This window comes from Narcine bancroftii, chromosome 11, assembly GCF_036971445.1.
Source record: "Narcine bancroftii isolate sNarBan1 chromosome 11, sNarBan1.hap1, whole genome shotgun sequence".
NCBI lineage: Eukaryota > Metazoa > Chordata > Chondrichthyes > Torpediniformes > Narcinidae > Narcine > Narcine bancroftii.
In genome coordinates, this window is record NC_091479.1 from 41535371 (window position 1) to 41560741 (window position 25371).

Genomic DNA, 25371 nt, shown 5'->3' on the forward strand with positions numbered 1-25371 from the left:
GCTGCAGTGGAGATGCTTTTGAATCAGGACAGGAACTTTCGTGCAGGCAGGGAGAACAAGATCTGCGGGTGGACTGACGAGAGTGCAGGATTGGGGAGCTTGGCAAGCATGCTGGCGGACCACGGCAAACTGGTAGACTGGTCCAAGCTCCTGGATCCACATCTTGAGAAAATAGGTCACCACGTGTTGTCCCACTTCAAGAAGTCGGGGTCCCCAAAATCTAAGGGGAATCAGAGGGTGCCTTTTGACTGCCAGTGTTTCTCCTGAGAAACCAATGTGAGATCATAGAAAGGAAAGATTTGGAGAGGGCCCAGGAAAGTAAGGAGATAAAGGTGTCCCAGCAGCGCTGCTGTGCACTGCAGAAGGCAGTACAGACTCCCCCAACCTGAGCCACTGATGTCGAGATGAGAGGGACAGAGGTAGCCAACAGGCATGCCAATCAAGGTCTGACTCCCCCCCCCACCACACCCGCAGTGAGTGAGTTTGTACTGGCCATGGAGCGATTAGCCGAGGCCATTTGCCAGGATTCAGGCATTAAAGGTTTCAGAACAGGCCAGGAAGAGCATGAAATCAATTTATTTGCAGAAGTTGTTCTGATATATCTGACAGACCCGTCACACTCATTGCCCAAGTTGTGCTCCACGCTGGAGGACTATGGGGAGATCTCTGGGTATAAGTTCTTTTGGGATATGTGCAAAATCATGTCACTTAGGAAGGGGGATTAGAGCCAATGTGAAGAAAATAGTCAACAAATGTGGCGGCAAAATGGGATCAAATATCTAGGAGTTAGAATAGATAACAACGAGTAATTTAGACCAGCTGAATTATTCTCCCCTTGCTTGGGGAAATTGAGAAGGATTTAAATGGTTGGATGTCCCTGCCCATTACACTAGTGGTGTCACAGAGAGGGGAGGTGTCACAGAGGGGGGAGATGATGACACAGAGGGGGTGATGATGTCACTGCATGGGGCAGCCATAGCTGAGTCGTGCCATGGCACAGCAACACGAGAAAGATGCATCTCCTGGAAGGGGATTCTGGCCCGCATGTCGGAGTAGGATGCTGTCTCATCCCAGGGACCCTCTGATCAACAGGGTTGTGTTTGGAAGCACCCTGCACCCATGGGTGAGATAAAGAGCCTGTTACAGGCTCCCCGACTGGGACAGAGCCTCCTCTGGCACCATCCTTCACCCAGTGTGGGCAGAGAGAATGGAGGCTGCATTTAATTTCCCCTCTCCCCATCCTGAGTGCAGGGCACTTTATGAGGCAGCTGGGGGGACTGGGGAGGGGAGAACAATGGCATGTGAGGGAATACAGGGGTAGGGTCTGTAGGAGTGGAGGGGAGAACGAAGGAACGGGGTTGCACCACAGGCTAATGTCAAGGGAGATTGGATCAGAGGTAGGGGACATAGGGTTGAGCTGGGAGGATGGGGTGCGAGGGGACGGAAGGCACTGGGGAAACCATGGGGGTGGTGTTGGGTGGGGGATGAGATTGTGGTAGAGGAATCGGGGAAGGGGAGATTGTGAGGTGTCTGAGGGAGAAGAGAAGTTGCGAGGGGGATGGAAGGTAGACCTTTCAACAGATATGGGACAGAGCTCCCCCTCCACCTGGAATGGGATCTGTCCACTGAGAGACAGGACCGCTCCTAACCCGCCCACCCCCGGGTTACAAGATCCCTTCCACCCTTGCATACACCCCCACACCCCCCCAACTGGGATAGGATTCTTTCCCCCAGTGGACCTGGATCAAGGTGCTAGAAAGTGTTTCTGCTGCGGCGGACCCAGCAGAGTTGAGCGATGAAGCGTGGGGGTCTCTCCGCACCACCTGCTCCCTCAGGCGACGGGGTCTCGCTTGCATCATGGAAGATCACGGTGTTGCTGAGCTTCTGGGAATGTGGAGGGCTTCTGCTAAACCTGTGGTAGGGTTCAGAGTGGTTCATCTCCCCGGGACGTGCTGAAGGTCAAGGATGACCCGATCCTCTCATGGAGGGAGGGTTGTAGACAAAGTGAACGGCTGCGGAACTGGCTTCAGTCTGAGGAGAGTGATCAAAGAGGGACCTGGGGTGGCAATATTTCTACTGAGAGGCTGGAACGAACCACCAGAGGATCAATTCTGACATTTAGGTGACCCTTGGAAGGGAGTTAGAGGGAGGGGTAGAGACTAACTTGGACAGCAAGGCTGGGTTGGGATAAATGACCTGTTGTGTACCCTCTGGGTGTGTAAATGCTGCTGCTTCTGCCCCAGAGGACATGGCAATAAGGTCACAACAGAGGTGGCCACACCGTGTCATGGACCCAACGTCTCCAAAGTGGTGTCCTGCACAGATGATAAAATCATCGACAATGGATCTTTTGGTGTGGTGCACCAGGCAAGGCTGGTGGACTCCGGAGAGCTGATTGCCATCAAGAAGATCTTGCAGGACAAGAGATTCAAGGTGAGGGGGAGGAGCAGTTGTGTGGAAATGGAACACCCTGATATTTAACTTTAGGCCTACAGCACGTTCACAGGCCCTTGCGACACATGACCCGTTTCGCACGTTCACAGGCCCTTGCGACACATGACCCGTTTCACACAATTACACCTAATTGACAAACAACACCCCAAACACATTTTTGAACGGTGGGTGGAAAGAGGAGCATCTGACAGAGACCAAGGCAGCCATGGGGTTTGGAAACAGAGAAAGTCACACAAACCAACAACAGTCCCCCCATCCCCACACACAACCCCCCACCCCACACACACACACACACACACACACACACACACACACACACACACACACACACACACACACACACACACACACACACACACACACACACACCTGGCAAATATCAGAGATTTTCTTCAAATTCATTGTTTAGTAGAAGCTGTGAAAACAATCATAAAAACTGAAATGATACTTCATTGAACCCCCTGACGAGTCCCCACTCCAGCGACACGAAAAGTCCCCCCCACCGACTCTCGACGAGTCCCCCACTTCGGACTCCCTAGGAGTTCCCCACCTCTGACCTCTTGACAAATCTCCTCCCCGCCTCCCCCCTCAACTTGGACAAGTCGCCCCTCAGGGCCCCGACCCATCGCCCAGCCTTGCTGATGTTCCTCTCTCGCAAACTGCAGATCGTGCGAAAGTTGGATCACACCATCATCGTCCCTCTTCTCAACTTCTACTCCTCTGTAGTCAAGGTAAGATCCACCTGCACCCACCCCACCCCCACTCTGATGCATATCATTTGCTGCTACCTTCCCCATTCCTTCAATCGATCTGTCTTGCTGCAGCCTCTCTGTTGCCTCCATCCTGCCCCTCTGACCAGTGCCGACTCCTTGACGCTGGCTGCCCTGCTCCTCACCCATTAACTCATGACCTCTTGCCATTTCAACTCCAGACAGCAGCAGCCAAGACCACAAGACAAGGTCGCCAAATTCGGCCACTCAGCCCCTCCAGTCTGTTTCCCCAATTCATTTCATGAATGTATTTTCCCCCATAACTCACTTCCCCAGAACCTTTTCGTGCTCTTCCAAATCAACGCCTGCTCTGAATCTTCCCAACAACTCAGCCTCCACATGTTCGACCCCAGCCAACACCCGGCTGCAAACATTTCTCATCTCGAAACATCAATGGTTTTTCTCTCCTGGTGAATCCTTGCCTCACGAGGGAGGGCGGTCAGAGCTGCACATTTTTGCAGTCTCACCAGAAGCTGAATGATGGGGCAGCGGACGGGTCCACTACGGCCTGTTGATGCTCTGCTCGCTGAGCCCTTGGATTCATGCCATGTTGTGTTGAGCACTGGGGGCATCAGGCCTACAGAGAGCAGGAGGGGCTGGCACTCCTGTTGGGAGAGGCGCTGGGTGTTGGAGGGTAAATCCAGCTGACATGTTTGTATTGTGTCCAAGAGAAAGAGGAGATTTATTTGAATCTGGGTCTGGATTATGTTCCAGAGACGGTTCACTGCATGGCCCAGCACTTCAACAAGGCCAAGCAGCCCATTTCCATGATCGACATCAAGGTGGTTGTGGGTCTGGGTGGTCAAGTTGTCCACTGGGGCAAGCTTGGATGTTGGGGTTGGAGGATATGAAGGAGTTCACTGGCTGAGTCTCACTGGGGACTGGATATCGATGAAGGGTGCATGAGGGTCTCAATGGGTATTGGTGAGGAGAGAAAGGGCAGTGAGGGGAGAGGGGTGGAGAGGATGATGAGGATGGACATTGATTGGCAGGGTGGGGCCCTTCACCCACCTCCCCTTACCCTCAGGATCCAGACCCGGCCAGTGTGGAGGCAGAGTGGGTCATGTTATATCGTTGTGTTGCCAGATGTTCAGGTACCAGCTGTAGCAGAGCCTGGCCTACATCCATCCTCAGGGGGTTTGCCATTAAGACATCAAGCCCTAGAAGATGCTGGTAGATCCCGAGATGGCCTTCTTATTGCTCCTTTATTTCGGCAGGTAGATCCACCCATGTCTGCCCGTTCACCACCTCAACGCGGTCCTGATCCCTCTCCCCAACACGTCCCCTCCGCACCAGCTCTCACCCCTCCCACACCAGCTCTCTTCCCTCCTCCCTCTCCCAACTTTCCCCTCCACAGCTTAATAACTTATTCTAAATAAGATTGTGGGGGGCTTAGATGGAATGAACAGCCAGCAAATTTTCCTAAAGTGTCAGGTGCAAATCCCAGAGGGCACCCGCTTCAGGTGAGGGGAGATTTTTTTTATGCAGAGAGTTGTGAGTGGTTTGAATGTGTCACCGGAGAAAGTGGTAGTGGCTGGTAGAATAGGTACATTTAAAAGTCTCTGAGATGGGCATGTGGATGTAAGGGAACAGAATTTTTACATGATAGAGGAATTTGGGGATATGGCGAGAAGGCAGGTAGGTGGAGTTAGGTCATAAATTAGATCAGCCATGATCATATTGAATGGTGGAGCAGGCTCGATGGGCCATTTTTGTCCTACTCCTGTTCCCACTTCCTATGTTCCTATGGGTGTGGTACAGGTAAAGGTGTGGAGAACATTGACAAAGGTCAGTATAGCCTTTATGGGCCAAAGGGCCTGTACTGGGCAGCAATGCTTGATGTTGTAATGGATGTGGAAGCTCTGGGAAGGGCTAAGGGAGGCACTGGTAAGGAAGTCTGCAGATGCTGGGGCCGAGGGCAATGCCCAAACATGCTGGGGAAACTCATGGATAGTTTTGTGAGGAGCAGGTCCTGCTTCACGAGTCAAATTGAGTTTTTCGAGGAGGTGTCAAAGGAAATAGATGAAGGTCAAGGACTGTATGTGCTGCACGAGGATTTTAGTAAGGTGCTTAACAAGGTCCCCACAGTGGCCTCATTCAGAATGTCCGGAGGCATGGGATCCATGGAGCCTTGGCTGTTTGGATTCAGAATTGGCTTGTCTGCAGAAAACAGACGGTAGTAGTAGATGGATTAATGACTAGTGGATCTCCAAAGGGATCTGCTCTGGGACCCCTGCTCTTTGTGATTTTTATGAATGATGATGGGAGTTGAAGGGTAGGTATGTCAGGGGATGACACAGAGATAGAGATGTTGTAGACTGTGTAGAAGGTTGTCAAAGGTCATCCAGTTTGCAGAGAAATGACAGATGGAGTTCAATCCTGTAATTCAGATGTACTTAAATAAGCAACTGGTCCAGGTTTATTTCCAGAGCCATTTTCAAGGGCACGAATAACAGTTATTCCAAAGAAGGTTGGAGACCCATTAAAAGTAGCTTCATATAGACCAATATCTTTATTGAATGCGGATTACAAGAATGTGTGGGCAGAGCACTTGGTTAATGGCAGGATTATGAAATGTGTGCAGGACAGAGAAATATTTAGATCCTGCTCCATAAATCACTCAAGGTTGCTGTCCAAATTGAGAGGGAGTTTAAAATGGTGTATTGTGTGCTGGCCTTCAGGAGTCAGGGTATTGAGTTCAAGAACTGAGAGGTAACATTGCAGATGTATAAAATTCTAGTCAGACCACACTTGGAATATTGTGTGCATTCCTAGGGCGAGAATACCAGAGGACGTCTAAATAAGGTGAGCTGAGGGAACTTTAGGCAAGACGTGAGGGGTACATTTTATTCACACAGAATGTAGTGGGTGGCTGGAATGCATTGCCGGGGTAGTAGCGGAGGCTGGTCCAAAAAAGGCATGAAAAGGATTTTAATATGGACAGGAATTAAAGAAAAATGGAGGGTACTGGTGTGAGGGAGCGGAGGGTAACATTGTTGTGGGGTAGGTTCAGATGGATCAGCTGAACGGTCTCGACCGATCCATCCATGATTTGTCTAGCATCTTGCTGCCATATCGTGGAGAACCAGGGTGTTGCCTGATGGAGACACATTGCTCTGAGCTCTGCAGAGAGAGATCGTGGTTTTCACCAAAACACACTTCCTCAGGTAAAGCAGAGGAAGGGGAAAGGCTCCAGTGTTCAGGGGAAGGGGGGATGATGGGGGAAGAGTTGGGACCCTCCAAAGTCATTGTGATCAGGGCTCAGAGACAGTATCTCTATCACTCGTATTTCTCTTCCCAGCAGAAGGACCGATCTCAGAGACAAGACACGACTCCAGAAGAACCTCGCATCCCAGCTGAACAGAGGACGGACAACATTATGATGGCCTGAATCCCTCCCCTTCTTCTCCCTCTGGACCTGCCAACCCCATTCCCTGCCTCTTCCATGTCCCTTCACCCACTTCCCCTCTTCTCCTCTACCCCTCCTCCATCCCAACCCCCTCCCGCTCACCTTCCCCTTCTCCTGCCCTCACACCTATGCCCTAACCCCAGCCCTCCACCCTTCACCTCCCCTTCCCCTCTCCCCTTCCCTTCCCCTTACCCCCTCCCCTTCCCCTCCCCCTTCCCCTCCCCTAACCCTCCCCCTTCCCCTCCCCTTCTCCTCCTCCCCTTCCCCTCCCCCTTCCCTTTCCCCTTCCTACCCCTAACCTAGGGGAAGGAGGGGGAGGGGAAGGGGGTAGGAGAAAGGGGGTAGTGGTAGGGGATAAGGGTAGGGGTTGTGGCAAGGGGTAGGGTAGGGGGTAGTGGTAGGGGTTGCGGTGATGGGTAAGGGGTAGGAGGTAGGGTTAGGGGAAGTGGGTAGGTTGTAAGGGATAGGGTAGGGGTAGTGGTAGGGGGTGCAGATATGGGGAAGGGGTAGGAGGTAGGGTTAGGGGAAGGGGGTAGGTTGTAAGGGATAGGGTAGGGGGTAGTTGTAGGGGGTGTGGGTATGGGGAAGGGGTAGGAGGTAGGGTTAGGGGAAGGGGGTAATTGTAGGGGGTGCGGGTATGGGGAAGGGGTAGAAGGTAGGGTTAGGGGAAGGGGGTAGGTTGTAAGGGATAGGGGTAGGGTTTAGTTTTGGGTTGGGGAAGTTGGGTAGAGTTAGGGTTAGGGTTAGGAGCATTGTAGAGGTAGCATTAGGTTTAGTGTTAGGAGACATGGGGTAGGGCTATATCTTGGTTTATAGTTAGGTTTATAGTTCGGGGAAGTGGGCTTGTGTTAGGTATAGGGGAAGGGGGTAGGAGCAGGGGGGTAGAGGAGGAGTGAGGTTTGGGGTTAGGGGATGGTGGGTAGCATTAGGGTTGGGGTTAGGGGGCGGCATAGGCGTAGGGATAAAGTTAGGGTTAGTGGACGGGGTGGGGGTAGAGTTAGGGGCCGTGGAGTGGTGGTAGTGGGTATCGGTAGTGTTATGGTTAGTTTTAGGATTTTGTTAGGGGTTAGGGTTAGGAGTAGGAGGAAGGGAAGGGGGAGGGGAATGGGGAGGCGAGAGGGGGACGGGAACTGGGGAAGGGAAGGGGGGAGGGGATGTGGGAGGGGAACGGGCAGAGGTAAGGGGAGGGGAACGGGGTAGAGGAAAGGGGAGGTGAACGGTGGACGGCATCCCTAGCGCCTCCCCTCCCCTTCCCAACCCCCGCATTTCCCCTGCCTCTCCTCTCCTCCTTCCAGAAGAAGCTGGGCCTCTTTCCGTCCAGAACCTCCCTGTGGTTTCAGAGCCTCCGTTTCAGGAAGTGCCTTCGACGCTTGCTGCTGGACAGACATCTTGTCTCTTGATTCATTCTGTTCCGTTGATATTAAATTTATAAATGATTGGGTTTTTTAAAGCTTGAACTCAAAAGGCTGGTCCAGATAGACAAAACAGAAACAGGCCCTTCAGCCCCTCTCTCCTGCTACCTGAGCTGTTGTAATCAGTCCATATTCCTCTCACCCTTTTCATTCTTTGCTGCCATCCAGCTCATGTTGCCTTGTCAATCGCATGGCCTGTGGGAAGAAGCTATTTCCCTCCCTGGCTGCTCTGCTTTTATTCCTCCATATCTCCTTCCTGATGGCAGGGGGACAAAGATGCTCTGAGCTGGATATCTATGAGTCTATTTACAGAGCCCATCCCTGCAAACAATCAGGGGACCATTGCCTTGAGGTGGCAACCATGTTGCCTCTCCCTCAGCACTCTCAGAACACTACTGCACCCTCCTTCCCCTCCTTTCCCAGGTCTCAGTAACCCGCTGACAATTCCAGTCAGCTGCCATGTCTATACCCTGCCCCACCTAAACCGATGGATCGACCAGCACCTTCTGCCCTCAAGAGTTCGAGGAATCCACTCTCTCGCAATGTCCTGCTATCAAATGCCCTGCATCCTCCTTCCCACTTGGTTCCTCCTGTTATCAGGCGCCTGGATGGACCCCACCCTGTTGAAACTACCTGTGTTCTCACTGATCTCTCTGCGCCTCTGCCCTCCATCCAGGGGTCTTGGATTTCTTGTGGGGGTGGTGGAGAACAAAGCACCAACTTAAGGAGATGGGGAGCAGTACAAAGACCCCCAGGTCCAGGAGACAGGGAGAACCACAGAGATGCCCATCTCTGTCATTCGGGTAAAACCTGATTATCAGGTGCAATGTGCAAGGAACTTTCGGTCCTGCTGCATGTGGGCCAGGTTTGGCCCATCCCCACACCACCACACTGTCAATTCCCAAAACAAATTTCCTATTCATGTGGGGGTCCAAAATGGATAGAGTCTGGAGAAGGACTCAATCAATGGGGACAAGGGTGTAACCAGCATGGCCATCATTGTGTGTGGCTGTGCTTGCAACCAAAGTGCAAGGGCACCAAATGCTGCTATGTGCTGAGGTTCTACCTGGCTCAGGTGTTGCGAAAGATTGGCCTGGCCCTGGTGCTGCACAATGTTCCAGTCAGCAGGACTTTGCCCCTTCACCTTCCTGGGAACGGTTTCATAGACAAACACATTTGACCACAAAGACATCAGGCAGTGGTCAGCAGAGAATGTCTGACACAGAGACTCTAGGACTAGATGGGATACTGCGGGGTGGTCCACGGAGCAGAGCATCCAGAGATAGACATCCAGAACTGCTGGAAAACCAGAAACTCGGTGAAAGATGCCCTTCAGTTTGCCTGAAACCCAGATGGAAGTAGCAAACACTAGAAGACATCTGTCCAAAGCAAAGGGAGGAAGATTTAGGGGAGATATCAGGGGTATTTTCTTTTACCCAGAGTTGTGGGTGTCAAGAATGCCTTGCCAGGAGTAGTGATGAAGGCCAAAACATTAGGGGCATTTTAGGGGTTCTTAGTTACATTGAGGGGCTGAGACCAAGGAGGATATTCTCCAACAGCAGAGGGTGGCAGTAACCACAAGATGTCAAAGTGGTGGCAATGAAGCTAAACAGAGACCATCTAATGTGACTGTGCGCCTGGCTGCGGGAATTTGGACTTACTATATAAACCTTGCTAAGTGCTAGTTCAGGTTGGAAACGTTCGACTTCCTTGGGGGTCAAATCAATAGGCACGGAACTAAACCCTGCTTGAAAAGGTAGAGTTTGTTAAGTGCTTCCTCAAACCCCACATAATGAAGGGGCTGCAAGAATTCACTGGTACGATTAATTTTTATCAACGATTCATACCGGTAGTGGCTGACATCATTTTTTTGTTTTAAAACTTTATTTAAGATTTTATAACATGAATAACATATAGAATTATATTTAAAAAAATTAAGAACAAAATAATAAAATTACAATACAGTATCAGTAATCTAAATAAACTATACCCTCCCCAATAATTATTACACATTAATAACCCAACTCAAATTAGTCCAACCCCCCCTTCCCCCCCAAAACAAAGGGTGAAGAATTAATAAAGTTAATGATATATGTGAGAAAAAAACCCACTTACAAAAAAAAACAAAAACATAACCGATTAAAATACTAACAAAAAGAAAAGTAATTAATACTAAGATATCAGACTTAAAAAAACATATTTAAATCAAACTTAAATGCATATATTTAACAGAGTTAAGATGAAACCTATAATTAACTCAAACTTAATATAAAAAATTAGTAAAATTAGTAACATTATCTATCAAAAATTCTTAAACAATAATCAATTCTTTAAAAAAAATTGTAGCATGAGAAAAAAAAGATGAAAAAAAAACTTTCCTTATAGAGATAAACCTTCACCAAATATCAACTAACTTCACATCTAACATCATATTAGTCACATAAACCACCATCTTAAAACAAAATTCCAAACTCATTAAACATTGTACAATTCAAATTTGGTACTCTTCCACCATTTTTCCCTTTTAACCTTGAATAATTACCCAATAAAAGCTCCAATACCACATTTAAATATCCCCAATCATTACGTTAAAATTCAGATATCCAAATAATAAAAACACATCTACAATGAAATCTATATCTTCAACAAATGGAGCATAAACCACAAACAAAATTCAAGCCTCATTAAGAATTGTACAATTCAATTTATAACTTTCACCATTATTCCCTTCATTCTATTGCTAAAATAGCAAAATAATATACACCAGAATTACCACTCCTTTCACCTTAAAGTTAAAGAAAAAATATTAAAAAAAACTTATCCATCCCATTCACATTTAAATTTCAAATATTCCTTATCTACTGAATAAACTTTACAAAAAAAACCACATGAATTTTTAGTTTTTTAATCAATCAAATACTTTCTTATGCTTTTTTTTATAAACACAAAAAAAAAAACCCTTAACTCTTTAATCTAATAATACAAAAAAAGGAAAAAAAAATGGGTAGGAGGTTAAAAATACCCCCTCACATCTAAACCGCGCAATGCGGTAACTCCCAGAAAAAAATGGGTGTGAGATAACTCACACGAAGCAGATGACTTTCAGGAAATAGTACCTATCCAGTTCTCTCCCCCAACTCTCACTTCATCTTAAACTACATCATCATCTTTTAATATCCCTTTTATTTAAAAAAAAATTAGAAATAAAAAGGACAACTCTTCTTTTAATCAGCTCCAACTGCCGAGTCACCATTACAACCATTCCTTCTTGGAGCACGGCTCTTTTCTTCCATCTCTTGTCTCCTTAGAGATCGCGGCGGACTACGTCTCTGTTGAAACCGAGTAATTGGCAGCTCTTGAGCAAATGCTATAGCTTCCTTTGGAGAATCAAAGAATTTTGGTTGGCAACCATCTTGAAAAACCTTCAAAACAGCTGGATATCTAAAGGTTGCCTTATAACCTTTCTTCCACAACAACTCTTTAGCAGAATTGAATTCCCGTCGTTGGAACATAACTTCTTGACTCAAATCCGCATTGAAGAAAACTCGATTATTTTGAATCATCAAGGGTGATTTTCTCTGTTGTGCATTTCTAATAGCCACTCGTAAAATTATTTCTCTGTCATAATAATTCAAGCAACGAACCAAAACAGGTCTTGGACTTTGACCTGAAATAGATCTTCTACGCAAGACCTTCCGGGAAATGTTCTTTTTTTTTTGAAATTTATTTATAGTATCTCCATACGTTCATTTCAAATTGACTTAGTATAATATTACATAATAGATTCTAAATAATTTTCAAATTTTCATCCCCCCCACCTCCCCTAACCCCTTAGGAAACCACCTTGTGGTGGTTAATTCCCAAAAACCCAAATGGGTGTGGTATAAACCACAAGTGGCCTATGACTTTCAGGAGCTGAAGTACCACTCCCTCCCCCCCACCCCCCCAGGCAGACAAAATACACGTATAAACCGAAAAATCATCATTTCTTATATCCATAAAACCCCGGTCCATCAATTTAACCAATCTTATTCATAAACTCTTTTTTTTGAAAATCCAAACTTGATATTAAATTTTGCACCCTTTCCACCCTCCCAACACTGAGTTTAACATTGTTTACAATCAATAAAAGTTTTTTTTAAATTTTTTTTTTCAAGTCTTCCTGAATTTCATCCACTGAATTAAAACACCTCTGAACATCCCAGTTCAACACCGAATCTTCCATTCTTCTCAGTCTCAAGTTGAATTTGTAGCTTACTTTCAAAAAAAGTTTTTTTCAAATCTTTTAAAATTTTCTTGAACATAATTCCTTCGGTCTTGATCTTCTAAAGCATCAATGTTATTCATAAGTTCTTTCTTCTGAGTTTCCCAATTTAATACCAAATTTTCCACTTTGTCAATCTTCTCAATGTTAAGTTGAAATTATTGTTTATTTTCAAGAAAAACTTATTCAAAATTTTTAACTCTTCTTGGACATTGCTCCTTCGACTTTAATTTTATAAATCATCAATCTTGTTCATAGTTTCTTTCTACTGAATTTCCAAATTTAATAATAAAGTTTCTGTTTTTTCCTATTTTCTCAATATTAAACTGATCTTGTTGTTTAGTTTAAAAAAAAACCTTTTCAAAACTATTAAAATCTGTTTGCAATGTATGCATACTCACAGATAATAAATTCACTCTTCCAATATTCCATCCAAAAAAAAATCACTAATAAACCTTATTGCAGGTCAAGGAGTTCCATATATATGTTTATCTTCAGAAAATATTTCAAATATTTCAAATCAACATTCGTCGCCATCTTTCGAAAAGGAGTCCGAAATCAACTTTAATAAGTTCTGTTCTTGAGAAGATTCCAGCACCAACTCCGGCTCTGTCTGGGGAAATAGGTCAAATTTCTTCCAAAGTCAAAGATAATAAATTACACATACAAAACGACACATCGACCAGGTGAAATATCCTCAGGAAAGGATATCCACTGCCCTTCAATATGAATTCACAACACTCAGCGAAGAAAATTAGTTTATTTATCATCCGATTGCACAAGTAAAACCTGATGAAACAGTGTCCTCTGGTTCTTGATGCAAAAACATGCAAACACACATCAGACACAAGACACATACAGAACAACGACACATCGACACAGAACCTACTTAGCAAAATGCTGGAAAACAATTCTGTGAGACGTCTCTTTTTCTACATTCGATGTAAACCTGTTAGACCTCAATGCATGTCTGAAATACATTTATTAAAAATAAATATTCTTCACAAATCATCGAGTCATGAGAAGTTGATTCAGCAATTCATCCGTTGTTCAGCAGCTCTTCTCACTGCCTGTGGGAAGAAGCAGCTCCTCAGCCGGTGGGATCTGGCTGAAATCCTTCTGTATCTCTTCCCCGACAGGAGGAGCTTCATCACTTGTAACTTAGTAATCATCCATATACTGCAAATCTCGAAAATAAATCTTCCTAAATTAGTCCAAAGTGACTGATATCCCCCCCACCACCCCTCACATTAACACTAGGTCAGGAGACACAAATGGAGCATATATCTCTACTCTATTAATTAGACTTTGTTTTGGAACAATGCAGAATTCGGATCCAAATTTATTGTCATGAACATTTCACGGAATTTGTGGTTCCGCAGCAGTATCACAGGTGCAAATATTGCTATAAATTACATTTTCAAAAGAAGAGAATACGAGGTCGTGTCTATGGTTCATTGAACATTCGGAAATCTGATCACAAGGTAACGGGACAGAAGCAGGTCACTAGGCTCATCGAGTCTGTTCCATGACTCTACACTCAGCTGAACAATGCTCACACCTTGTTCAAATTTCCAGCCTTTTCCCCAGGTCCCTTGATACCCTTACTAACGAGATACTTATCTATTTCCTATTTAAATTCTCCTCGTGATCTGGCCTCCACAGATCCACGACCCTCTGACTAAAGAAGTTCTTCCTCCTCTCTGATTGAATAATTTCTAATTTTAAGACTATGACCTTTGTCCTCGATTCACCTATCAAGGGAAACATCTAATCCGCATTCACTCTGTCAAAATCATTTAAAATTCAAAATATCTCTTTGAGATTCTCCTATACCCCAATGAATACAACGCATGAGGTGCCAAATGTTCCCCATATGCCAGCCCCTGCATTCCAGGAATCATCCTAGTAAATCAACTCTGCACCATCTCCAACAACATCACATCCTTTCTGAGAAAGAGACTCATTAACACCTCTCTGTCTTCTGGTATTTGCTCCTCTCACCGCAGGAAAATGTTGCCGCCTGTCCGTCCTACCAATACCCTCATAATCTTCTAAGTCTCTATTGTCACCTCCTTTCCTTCTTCACTCCAAAGAGAAAAGCTCTAGCTCTGTTAAGCTTGCCTCATTTTTCAATTCAGACAACCTCCTCATAAATCTTTTCTGCACCCTCATAGCCTGAATACGCCTCAGATTGCCTGATCTTGGAAGCAAAGCAGGCTCAGGACTGGTCAGGACTTGGAGGGGAGACCGCCTAGGGACACCCGGTGCTGTAGGATTCTGAGGGGCTCTGTACAAAGGGGCAACACTCTGTCCGCCTTCTGGTAGAAAAAAGTTAAAGAATTTCATGTATGTTACATTCGAAATGTAGTGTTACATGATGATAGTGAAACATTTACATTTACCCTCTCCAAAACTTCCAGTAATGAGGAAACCAGAACTGAACACAATATTCTATTTGTGGTCTAACCAGAGTTTTCTCGAGCTGTAACATGACCTCTCAGCTCTTGAGCTCAATCCCCAACTAATGAAGGCCAGAATACCTTAAGCCTTCTGAACAATCCTATCAACCTGCAAGGGCAACCTTGAGAGATCTGGAATTGAGGGAACCATTCAGAAGTGGATGAAGTTGCATCCTGTAAAAATATGTATTAGGAGTTGGCAAGGCAGCCAGCAGGAACCAAAGGCTTTGAAATCATGCAGGCTCGCAATACTGTCGCCTTCTTCATAGATGTTATCAGTTTATTGCCTTGTTTCACAGAATAAAACACTTTGAATATGCCAGCCACTGAGGTGACAACTGACACACCTCTTCAACAGTCAGCTCTCCCTCATTCAGCATCTCTGTTTTGAGTAGAAGGCTGTTCTCACAAAAATAGCCATCACAGTCGGCACTTTGTTGCCCTTAGAATGCCTGGCACTGCTCCCAGCATGCACGGTGCTGCTCCCAGCATGCTCCAACCACGGCCACCCCATGCCTGACAGCACTGGCAGAGCGAGGGACACAAGGCCATGCCTTGTAGATGGTCATATTGCACAAACCTTCTGCCTGACACCCCCACCCCCACCCCAAGCTTCAAGAACAGTGTTCATGAAACAGGTATCAGGCTCCTGTAGGCAAAAGGGAAGAAGCTTTCCTGGTGCTGTTGGGTGTTCATCAGGCTTCTGTACCTCTGTCCCGATGGTAGCAGTGAGAAGATGGCACGGCCCGGGTGGTGGGGGTCCTTGAAGATCGAGGCTGGTTTCCTGAGACACCGCCTCTTGTAGATGTCCTCGATGGAGTGGGGACTAATGCCCATGGTGGCGCTGGCTGAGTTCACCACTCTCCGTCCCATTTTCCTGTCCTGTATATTGGCAGCTCCGTACCAGAAGGTGATGCAACTCGTAGAAATTGGCAAGTCTTTGGTGAAATCTCAAAAGTTTATTACCACGCGTTGTGCGGCCTGATCTCCACAGTTGTGGGATTATCTTTACGTAGCATTTTCCAATCATTTTGATCTATTTTTCTGCCCAAAACATTTTCCCACTTTCATCTTGATTTATGCAATTGTGTGTGAGTCTGTGAGACCATGTGTCACACCATGTGTACGCATGTGCATGCGTACGTGTCTGTGCATGAGTTCATGAGATGGCAGGCGGACATGCATATGAGTGTGCATGTGTACTTGTGTGTGTTTGTCTGTGTGTGTGTGTGTTTGTGTGTCTGCACGCGTGTGTGTGCATCTATTCATTTGTGTGTGCACATGAATGCGTGTATGTGGGTGCATAATTCTGCATGCTTGTGTGCAGGAGTGGGTGAGTGTGTATGCGTGTGTACATCTGTGTGATTCTGTGAGTGTTTATATGTGCACGTTTATGCATTCACGTGTGTGTGTGTGTGTGTGTAATGAAGAAGTAGCCTCCAACACTCATGTTAGGAGGACCCACTCACTACCTGCCAATCCAGGTCACCCCAAACCATCAAGTTGACCCTTGCGTTTGGCCCACCTAAATCACCAGGAGCTGCAGAACAGGCAGCCTGGCCAGACTCAGCCCTGACCCTCACCCACATTGTGGAATGCACTGAGCCCAGCCCAGAAGGGGTCAGCCACCTCCATGAACAGGTCATGTCCTTCCAACAAACCCAGGAGCCGGCTCCAGAACTAGCTGAAATCCCACCCTCCCCATGCCCCTTTGATTCCCTCGACCCCCAACAATTGACACAAGCCTGGGTCACAGGCAGCTCGAGCCGCTGGAAAGGGGGTAATCAATACCGGAAGGCAGTGGCTCTCCACTCTACCATGGGGAAAGTCATCACCAAAGAGGGAGAGGGGGGCTCCAGCCAGCTTGCTGAGCTGGCAGGGGTGGCATTCACACTTCAGGACACCACTGGGCCCATTAACATCCACCCCGATTCATGGGCAGTGGCCAATGCCATGGTGGTCTGTATGGCCCAATGGCATGAGACAGGGTGAGAAATCCACGGATGCCCCCTTTGGGGACAGCACCATGGGCAGTTGCTCTGGGACCAAGCCCCCACAAGGAGATCACAGTTCACCACGTAGACACCCACACCCGCAACACCACAGAGGAGGCAGCGGACAACGCGGCCGTGAATCAAGTTGCCCAAAGATGCACTGCCTCCACCTCCCCACCAGACACTGACAATGGGGCTCTGGCCACCTGGGCTCACCGCAAAAGTAGCCACCTAGGGGCTGACAGCACATGACAATGGGCAGAACAGTTCAGGGTCGCCCTCACCCTGGATCAGTCCAAAACTGACGTGCTCGACTGCCCCATCTGTTGCAGGTAAAGTCAAGGGAATGACCAATGGTGCCTCCGGGACACATTAGCTGTGGCAGGGGAGCAGGTCATGTATGGCTGATTGACGATATCAGATCGCTCCCATGCCAAGATTTAAAAAATTAGTATATCCTGACCATGGTGAATACATATTCTGGTGCACTGGTGGCAGTGTCCTGTGAGAAATCCGACCAGAATAACACCATTATTGGATTACAGCCCCTCTCCTCCATTTATAGAATCCCCTGGGAGGTGCGATCCAATCAGGGCTCACACTTTCCAGAGTCTAAAGCCCAAGACTGGACTGCTGAGGCAGGGATCTCCTGGCTGCTCCACATCCCCTATCACCCCCAGGCATCAGGGTCATTTGAAAGGATGAATGGCCAGTTCACGGAGAGCATCCACAAACTGACATCAAGGTGGGGTGGGGGGGGGGTGCTGACCGTGCTGCAACAGGCTGTGGATCACTTTAACTCGCGCCTCACCGGCCAAGGAGACACCCACATATCTCACCATTTCTAACACTCCCCATCCCCGGATTGAGAGCCTCCCCAAAACCTCCGAGACAGGACTTGGGGAGAGTATGGGTACAACAGCCACAAAGTCCAGCCCAAAAGGGGGAGATTGTCGCATTCAGTCCAGGAGATATCCGGTGGTTCGCAATTCTGGGCCAAACCAAACTCTCCTGTCTCCACACCCACCATCTCACAAAGGGACAATGAGTTTTTTTTTCCACCCCACAGGAACATGCAAGCCCTGCTTCTACCCTTGCTGCTAGCGGCAACCATTTGCAATGTCAGATCGGTGATCACGTTCCTCTGCATTACCTATGATTTTGCCACCACCACGAATAGATCGGACTGCTGGATCTGTGTCCAAACTCCAGCACACACCAATCAAGCATTACCACTCACCCCCATCCAACTGGACGACTCTCAGATGAACTGCCTACTGAGACTCTTTGCTCCAGTGGGTTTGGGTTAACTGTATGGGGTGGGCCTAATGGCAGCCCACCACCCCTGGCATCTCTACTCAACACTATCCCTTCCACTGACTCCCGATGGTGTGGATGCTTCAGGAACTGGTATTTCTCTGCCTAAAATTGGACCACCACTCAAGTCCCGACACTTCGCATCATCCCACAACTCATCATAGACCAAAGAAGTGTTGGTGCAGACTCCCCCACAGACACAACTCCCCCCTCCCAGTCGGCAACAGTGACAGCCGGCACAGAGGGTACCCGGGCACCGCACTCACCACCTCCATTGGTGTCAGCAAGCTGGGGGGGCCACTGGACTTTGAATGGCACCCACTGGGTTGGAGATCACTGCCTACCCCTGGCTTCCTGCCACCTGGTAGGGCTGCCTTTTCCCCACATTCGAGGTGCCCTACATCCACTCACTTGCTGACCTAGGGGAGCACACAGCCTTTGGTGACCACCGCAACAAGAGGGTCTTTACTGCAAGTGAATGGTTCTGGATGAACGCCTTCCCCAGATAAGGCTCTCCAACGAAGATGACCACCCTACGAGACGGCAGTGTCCCTGCACCATACAAAGGACATCCTGACCTGGAAAGTTGTGAAGCTGAAGGAGAGGCGTATAGTGGCAATGCCAAATTGGATGGCCCTGGACTACCTGCTGGTGGCTGTGCTGTCATTGGCCAGGAGGGCTGCAGCTACATTCCCAAGGAATCCTCTAACATCACCCACCTGACTGACCACATTAGGGACTCAGTGGCCAAAATTCAACCCCGTTAGACCTTCTTATTACCTGTCGCACTTTATTGGCAAGCAGCATGTCTTCCGAAGGGGTGGATTGTCTTGGAGAGGCAGTGTCCATCACCTGGTGGCGCTGCTGTGCTCCTGTTCGGTGGACATACTACCTGCCAATCAAGGTCAAAGACTCACTCCAAGCCATCAAGGTGAACCTTGCGACTGGCCCACCTAAATCCCCAGGAGCTGCAGTCCAGGCAGCCCGGCCAGACTCAGCCCTTACCTTCACCCAATTGGCCCAGGTGAATCACCTCGACTGATCCCTGCTGAGCCCCTGCACTTAGCTTCGAACATTGGCCACAGCAGTCAATGGGGCTCAGCTTCCCCGAGTGATAGGCCCTCCCAGCATGGCCCCCAGAACTATAAAGGACCATGTCCCCCTTCGTTCTGCCTCTTTCGACTCATCGTGGCTAGTAAGGAGCATCTTCCACACTGGGTTGGGGAGAGTCTCGAGGTCAGCAAGGAAGACCCATGTCCATACTGGTCAAGGGGTGGGAGCTCACAGTATCACCTTGATCCTGAATGTTGAATGTATACATTCATGTAATTTCCCCCAGTCTCTGTCGGTTTCTCCCTCCTAATTAGAAGTGTATATTTACTCCCTGCGTACTCTGTGTGTAGAGGTTTGCCAAACATATCAACCCTATTGTCCTGTTTCCATCCCCAAACTAAAAGTGTGCTTTGTACCTCCGCTTTGGTCTGGTTCTTAACCTGTGGGACCCACACGAACCCGACCACAATGGAGGAGGGAAAGCTAAGTATTTTATCAATAAATGGAGAGTCAAATCACAAGAAAAAAAACAGTTAATTCCAATCAGAAGTTGGCAAGAAATTAATGTATGTTTAGGGGAAAAAACGTAGGAATCTCAAGAAAAGCACCAGTGTGTAAAAATGTGTTATTTCCTATGAACAGAGGCAATAGAATATTAAATTTGTGGGAAAGAGATTTTATAGCCATCAAATATAATATGGGGAAAAGGATTTATATAAATCGAAACAAAGTTGGAAAAAAGATTGAAATATACAAATTCAAGAAGAAATAGGGTAAAGATTGTTTCAAGAGTGTTACAAATATGATTTATGCCAGTTATAAAACTACAATTGTCTACATCAATTCTGCTATACTCCATGTAAATTAAATGGACTTATCTCCAATTATTCCGAGAAATGTTTTCAATGTAATCAGGTGATTGGGACTTTTTTTCCATTCGGTTTGGACCTGTGTGAAAGTGGAAGAATTTTGGAAAGATTTCAGTATATTATTAGGACAAATTATGAAGATAAAAATACAAAAGGACACAAGAATATTTGTGCTTAGTCATATTTAAGATGCAGATACAAAACTGAAGTTGGATAAACATCAAACATAGCAGTGAAGCAATGTGCAGCACTAACGTGGAGAGCAGAGAGTTTTGTAACGAGGGATGGGAAATTGAAATGCAAAACTGTGTCACCATGTAACCATATAACCATTTACAGAGCGGAAACAGGCCATGTTAGCCTTTCGAGTTTGCACCGGTTCACTAGAACAAATCCACTAGCTCTATCCTCCCACTCTCCGCCAATATTCCTCCATCCCCCTCACCTCCATGTACACATCCAACCTTCTCTTAAATGACAGAAGGAACCCTGCTGCAACTATCTCATTCAGAAGAACATTCCATTCTGCCACGACTCTGAGTGAAGAAGCATCTTCTGATATTTCTCCTAAAGTTTTGCCCTCTTACCCTTAACTTATGGCCTCTCGTTCCAACCTTCCCTGCCCTCAGGGGAATGAGTCTGTTTATGTCTAGTCTATTTATTCCTTTCATAATTTTAAATACTTCCTTCAAGTCCCCTCTCAGTCATCTGCATTCCAATGAATAAAGTCCCAGTCTCCTTAATTTCTCCCTGTAATCCAGATGCTGTAAGCCAGGCAACATTCTTGTAAATCTTCTCTGCACCATCTCCACCTTATCTATATCCTTCATATAATTTGGAAACTAGAACTGAGCACAAAACTCAAAACCTGGCCTCACCAATGCCTTAAAGAGCTGCAGCATCACCTTCCAGCTCCTACACTCTATGCTATGATTTATGAAGGCCAGCAGACCATATGCCTTCTTAATTACCCTGTCTACATGGGAATCCACCTTCAGTGAACCCTGTACCATAACTCCAAGATCCTTCTGTTCCTCTGCATTTCTCGACGCCCAGCCCTGAACTGCATAAGTCCTATTTTGATTATTTTTTCCGGAATGCAGCACCTCACACTTGTCAACATTAAATTCCATCAGTCCACTTTTCCAAACAAACCAAATCCTGTAATCCAAGAAAACCTTCCTCACCATCCACCACACCCCCTATTTTTCTATCGTCTGCATATTTGCTTTCCCAGTTAACCACCACCTCAACCAAATCCTGAATATAAATGATAAACAACAGGGGATGCAACACCAATCCCTGAGGCACACCGCTCGTCACAGGCTTCCATCCTAATAGACAGTTGTCCACCATAACTCTCTGCTGCCTTTCTCCCAGCCACCTCTGAACCCATCTCACTATCCATTAATCCCTAGTGACTAAACCTTCCTAAATAACCTTATCAAAAGCTTTACTAAAATTTAAATAGATCTTATCAACCGCCCTACCTTCATCCACATTTCTTATCACCACTTCAAAAAACTCAACAAGATTCATCAAACATGACTTTCCCTTCACTAACCCATGCTGGGTGCCCCCAATCAATCCCTGTCTATCCAGATATTTGTACATACTATCTCAAAGAATACCCTCCATAACCATCCCCACCACCGAAGTCAAACTTACTGGCCGATAATTACTTGGCCTACACCAACTCCCTTTTTTGAACAACAGAACTACATTTGCAACCCTCCAATCCCGCGTCACCACACCCTCCTCCAGTGATCTTTGAAAAATCGCTGTCAGTGCCCCCAATATTTGTTCCCTGACCTCCCTTAAATTCCGGCGAAAAATCCCATCAGCACCAGGAGACTTATCCACCTTAATTGACCCCAGAAGCTCCAAAACGCTCGCTTTACTAATCCCTATCCTTTCCATAACTAAACTATTTACCTCTCTTATCTTGTATAGCCCAATGTCTGCATCCCTCGTGAATACAGATGAGAAAAATTTGTTCAATATTTCTCCATCTCATACGGTTCCTGACATAGTTCACCGGTCCCATCATCCAGTCGACCTATTCTGTGTTTAACCCTCCTTTTACTGTTCACATTTCTGAACAAACCCTGAGGATTCACCTTCACCTTATTTAGCTATGGACACTTCATCCCTTTTTATCTATCTCCTCAATCCCTTGTTTTTTTATATTTGGTGTAGATCTCCCTCTTGTCCCGTACAAACTTCTTAATTTCACCAGAAAACTACGGCTCCCTCGAACATTTAGTCTTTCCCTTTGGCCTGATTGGAACATAAAGATCCTGTACTCTCAAAATCTCACCACTAAATGTCCCCCAAATTTTCTCTACATCCTTTCCAGGAAAAAGTTCAGCCCACACAACTCTCTGCAAATCCCTTCTCATTTCTCCAAATCTGGCCTTCCCCCACTCGAAGACCTTCAACCTCGGACCCGACCTATCCCTTTAGATCATTAAGCTAAAGGTAATGGGCCCATGATCACTGGATCAGAAGTTCGCCCTAACGCTCACCTCTGTCACCTGCCTCATTGCATTCCTAAACAACAGATCGAACACTGCTCCCACTCTAATTGGCGTCTCAACATATTGCTGCAGAAAGCAATCCTGAACACAATGCATAAATACTAAGCTATCCTGCCCTTTTACTGACTGCATTTCCCAATTGATGTTTGGAAAATTGAAATCCCCAACCAACACTACCCTATTTCACTTGCATATCTCACCTATTTGCACATTTGCTCTCCTTGTTCCCTTTCCCCATTTGGAGGCCTATAATATACCCCATAATAGTAACCTCACCCTTCTTATTTTTCAGTTCTACCCACACTGCCTCTCTTGACGAGCCCTCCAGTCTATCTTGCCTCAGCATTGCTGTAATATCCTCCCTGACATTTAATGCCACACCTCCCCCTCTTAATCCACCAACTCTGTCACATCTCAAGCAGTGAAATCTTGGAACATTCAACTGCCAGTCACAACCTTCTTTCAACCACGTCTCGCTAGTGGCCACAACATCATAATGCCGCATGTCAATCCACACCTTTAGCTCATCCAGCTTCCTTACTACAGTCCTCGCATTAAAATAAATACAGGGATCTCCGACATCCTACCTTCTGAATATCCTCCTCTCTACCATTCTCACAATATTCACTGCAACATTTGTGTACTACTTCCTGCTTTTCCTCCCTCAAATTATTTAAACTTGTCCCTTTCCTTATCCTACTAACCCTCACCCTATAACTCTCGCCCTTTTCCTTTTATCCCTACAGAGTTTGACACCACACCTCTGCCAAGCATAGTCTGACTATCCCCTTCCTCAGTATTCAAGGTGGAGTACTGATTTCTGAAGATTACAGACTCGGGTGCTTGCACATGAATCTGAACTCTCCCTTTTCTCCTCCTAACGGTAACCCACTACCCCTCGTCCCGTGAGCCCCTGGGCGACCACCTGCCTGTAGCTCTTGTCTACGATAGCCTCAATCTCCCTAACAAGAGTAAGGTCATCGAGCTGCAGCTCAAGTTCCTTGACCCGGTCCGTTAGGCCACATGCCTTCTCAGTGATGGCCTCACTCTCCCTAACCAGAGGGAGGTCTGGTTGTCTGTCTCTGGATTCTCTGCTCAGAGGATCACCCCGCATTATCCATCAAATCCTGGTCTCTCTGTGTCAGCAGGAATTCCGTGCTGACCACTACCTGATGGCTTTGTGTTCAAATTGTTTGTCTATGAAAACTTTTCCACAAAGGTGATGTGGCAAAGTCTAGCTGACTGAAACATTGCACCAATCTTTCAGAACACCTGAGACAGGTAGATCCTTGGTTCATAGCGGCACTCGGTGCCCTTGTACTTAGTTTCCATGCTCAGTCTGATGCAACCTCACACGATGAAGGCCACATTGGTTACGCCCTTAACCCCATTGTCATGAAATATATATTTGGGAGAATCTGGTAAAATTAGTGTAGGTTAAATACATACACACATTTTAAAACAGATCTTATTTGAAATACTGAATTCATATTCAGTAACATCACAGAAACTATGGAGAATGCTATGCACATTTCACAAGTAGCTGCTAATTGAAATGAGGTCATGAAATAAATAGACCATTATTTTGGTTTGGAGACAGGTTGGCTGGTTGAATATCTACAAAGTGCCAACGGAATGGTCACCCCTGGGATTTGTTTAGCTAAGACAAGGGCTTGCCAAAGAAGGATAAGTTCTGTTGTTTGCTGAAGAGGTGGGGGGGGGGTGGTTTGCAATTGAGAGAGTCACATGTGTTTTCTAGCAGTCTCAGTTGGAGTGAGAGAGAGAGAGAAAGGGGTGAAACAAGCTCTCTCTGCCAGGCACTGAAAGCAGCTGAACAGTACAAGCCAGGAGAGGATTGTAGGAAACAGAAAGCTCCAGAGTGGCAGATGGCTGGAAGTCCTATCTGTCTGATGTTTCTCTCAGAATAAGTGCAACAGGAAGGAACATTGTGCTAGCCTGAAAGAAAGAGGTTATCATCTGGAGAACCCTGATAGGCCACATTTTATCAGCGAGACATTGAGGTGACTAATGGTGGTAGCTCAGTTGTGGAAATCCTGGAACAACAAATCTCTTTCTGCAAACCATATGGAACTTTCTTGAGTAGGAAAGCCTGATGAACTTTATTCATGTTCAATTCCGTGCACAGTATCAGAATTGCCGACAACCAGTGAACTTGGAAGAATGAGAAGTGAGATTGAACAGAGAACCAAATAACTTTTCTTCAATTTACACACACATCATACACGTGCGCTTAAACTCAGAAGGGGATTAAGGTTGGTTAAGTTAATAGAGATTGTTAAAGTTTGATTCTGTTTTCCTATCAAAAGATCATTAAAAACAACATGTTTAAATAACTACTTGTCTTGGTGAATGTCTATTGCTGCTGGGTTTTGGGGTCCTTTGGGCTCATAACACCATAGTCTGGCGATGTACATGGACCTCCTTCCCACTCCATCCATTTTGGATCCCCACATGAAGAGGGAAACTGCTCTGGTAATAGCCAGGACAGAGGTGTGTGGGATGGGCCACACCTGCATCACACGCAGCAGTACCGAGAGCACCTTGCACCTGATGACCAGGTTCTTCCCCATTACTGAGAGGGAATGTCATTCCCACAGACCCAATTTCTGGTGAACCTTTACAATCGGCTCTGACCAATTCTTGTTGCATGCCTCGGCCTCTCCAAGCCAGTTCCCCGACACCTTCAGGTAGTCAGATCTGACTGTGAAGAGGACAGCGGACTAATTTACCAAAGTGCATTGCCTCGCTTTTGTTCCAGTTTACCCTGGAAAATAGCATTGTATACTTCCGGGCCCAGCCACTTACA

The 25371-nt window shown here is 46.6% G+C and overlaps 1 long non-coding RNA gene across 1 annotated transcript; it reads left to right on the forward strand.

The window, feature by feature from the left end:
- The first annotated feature begins 1487 nt into the window (after positions 1-1487).
- On the forward strand, positions 1488-6963 carry LOC138745738 (uncharacterized). Its single transcript, XR_011346464.1, has 3 exons — positions 1488-2433; positions 3120-3185; positions 6526-6963. It is a non-coding gene; the product is annotated as an uncharacterized lncRNA (long non-coding RNA).
- Positions 6964-25371: the final 18408 nt, after the last annotated feature.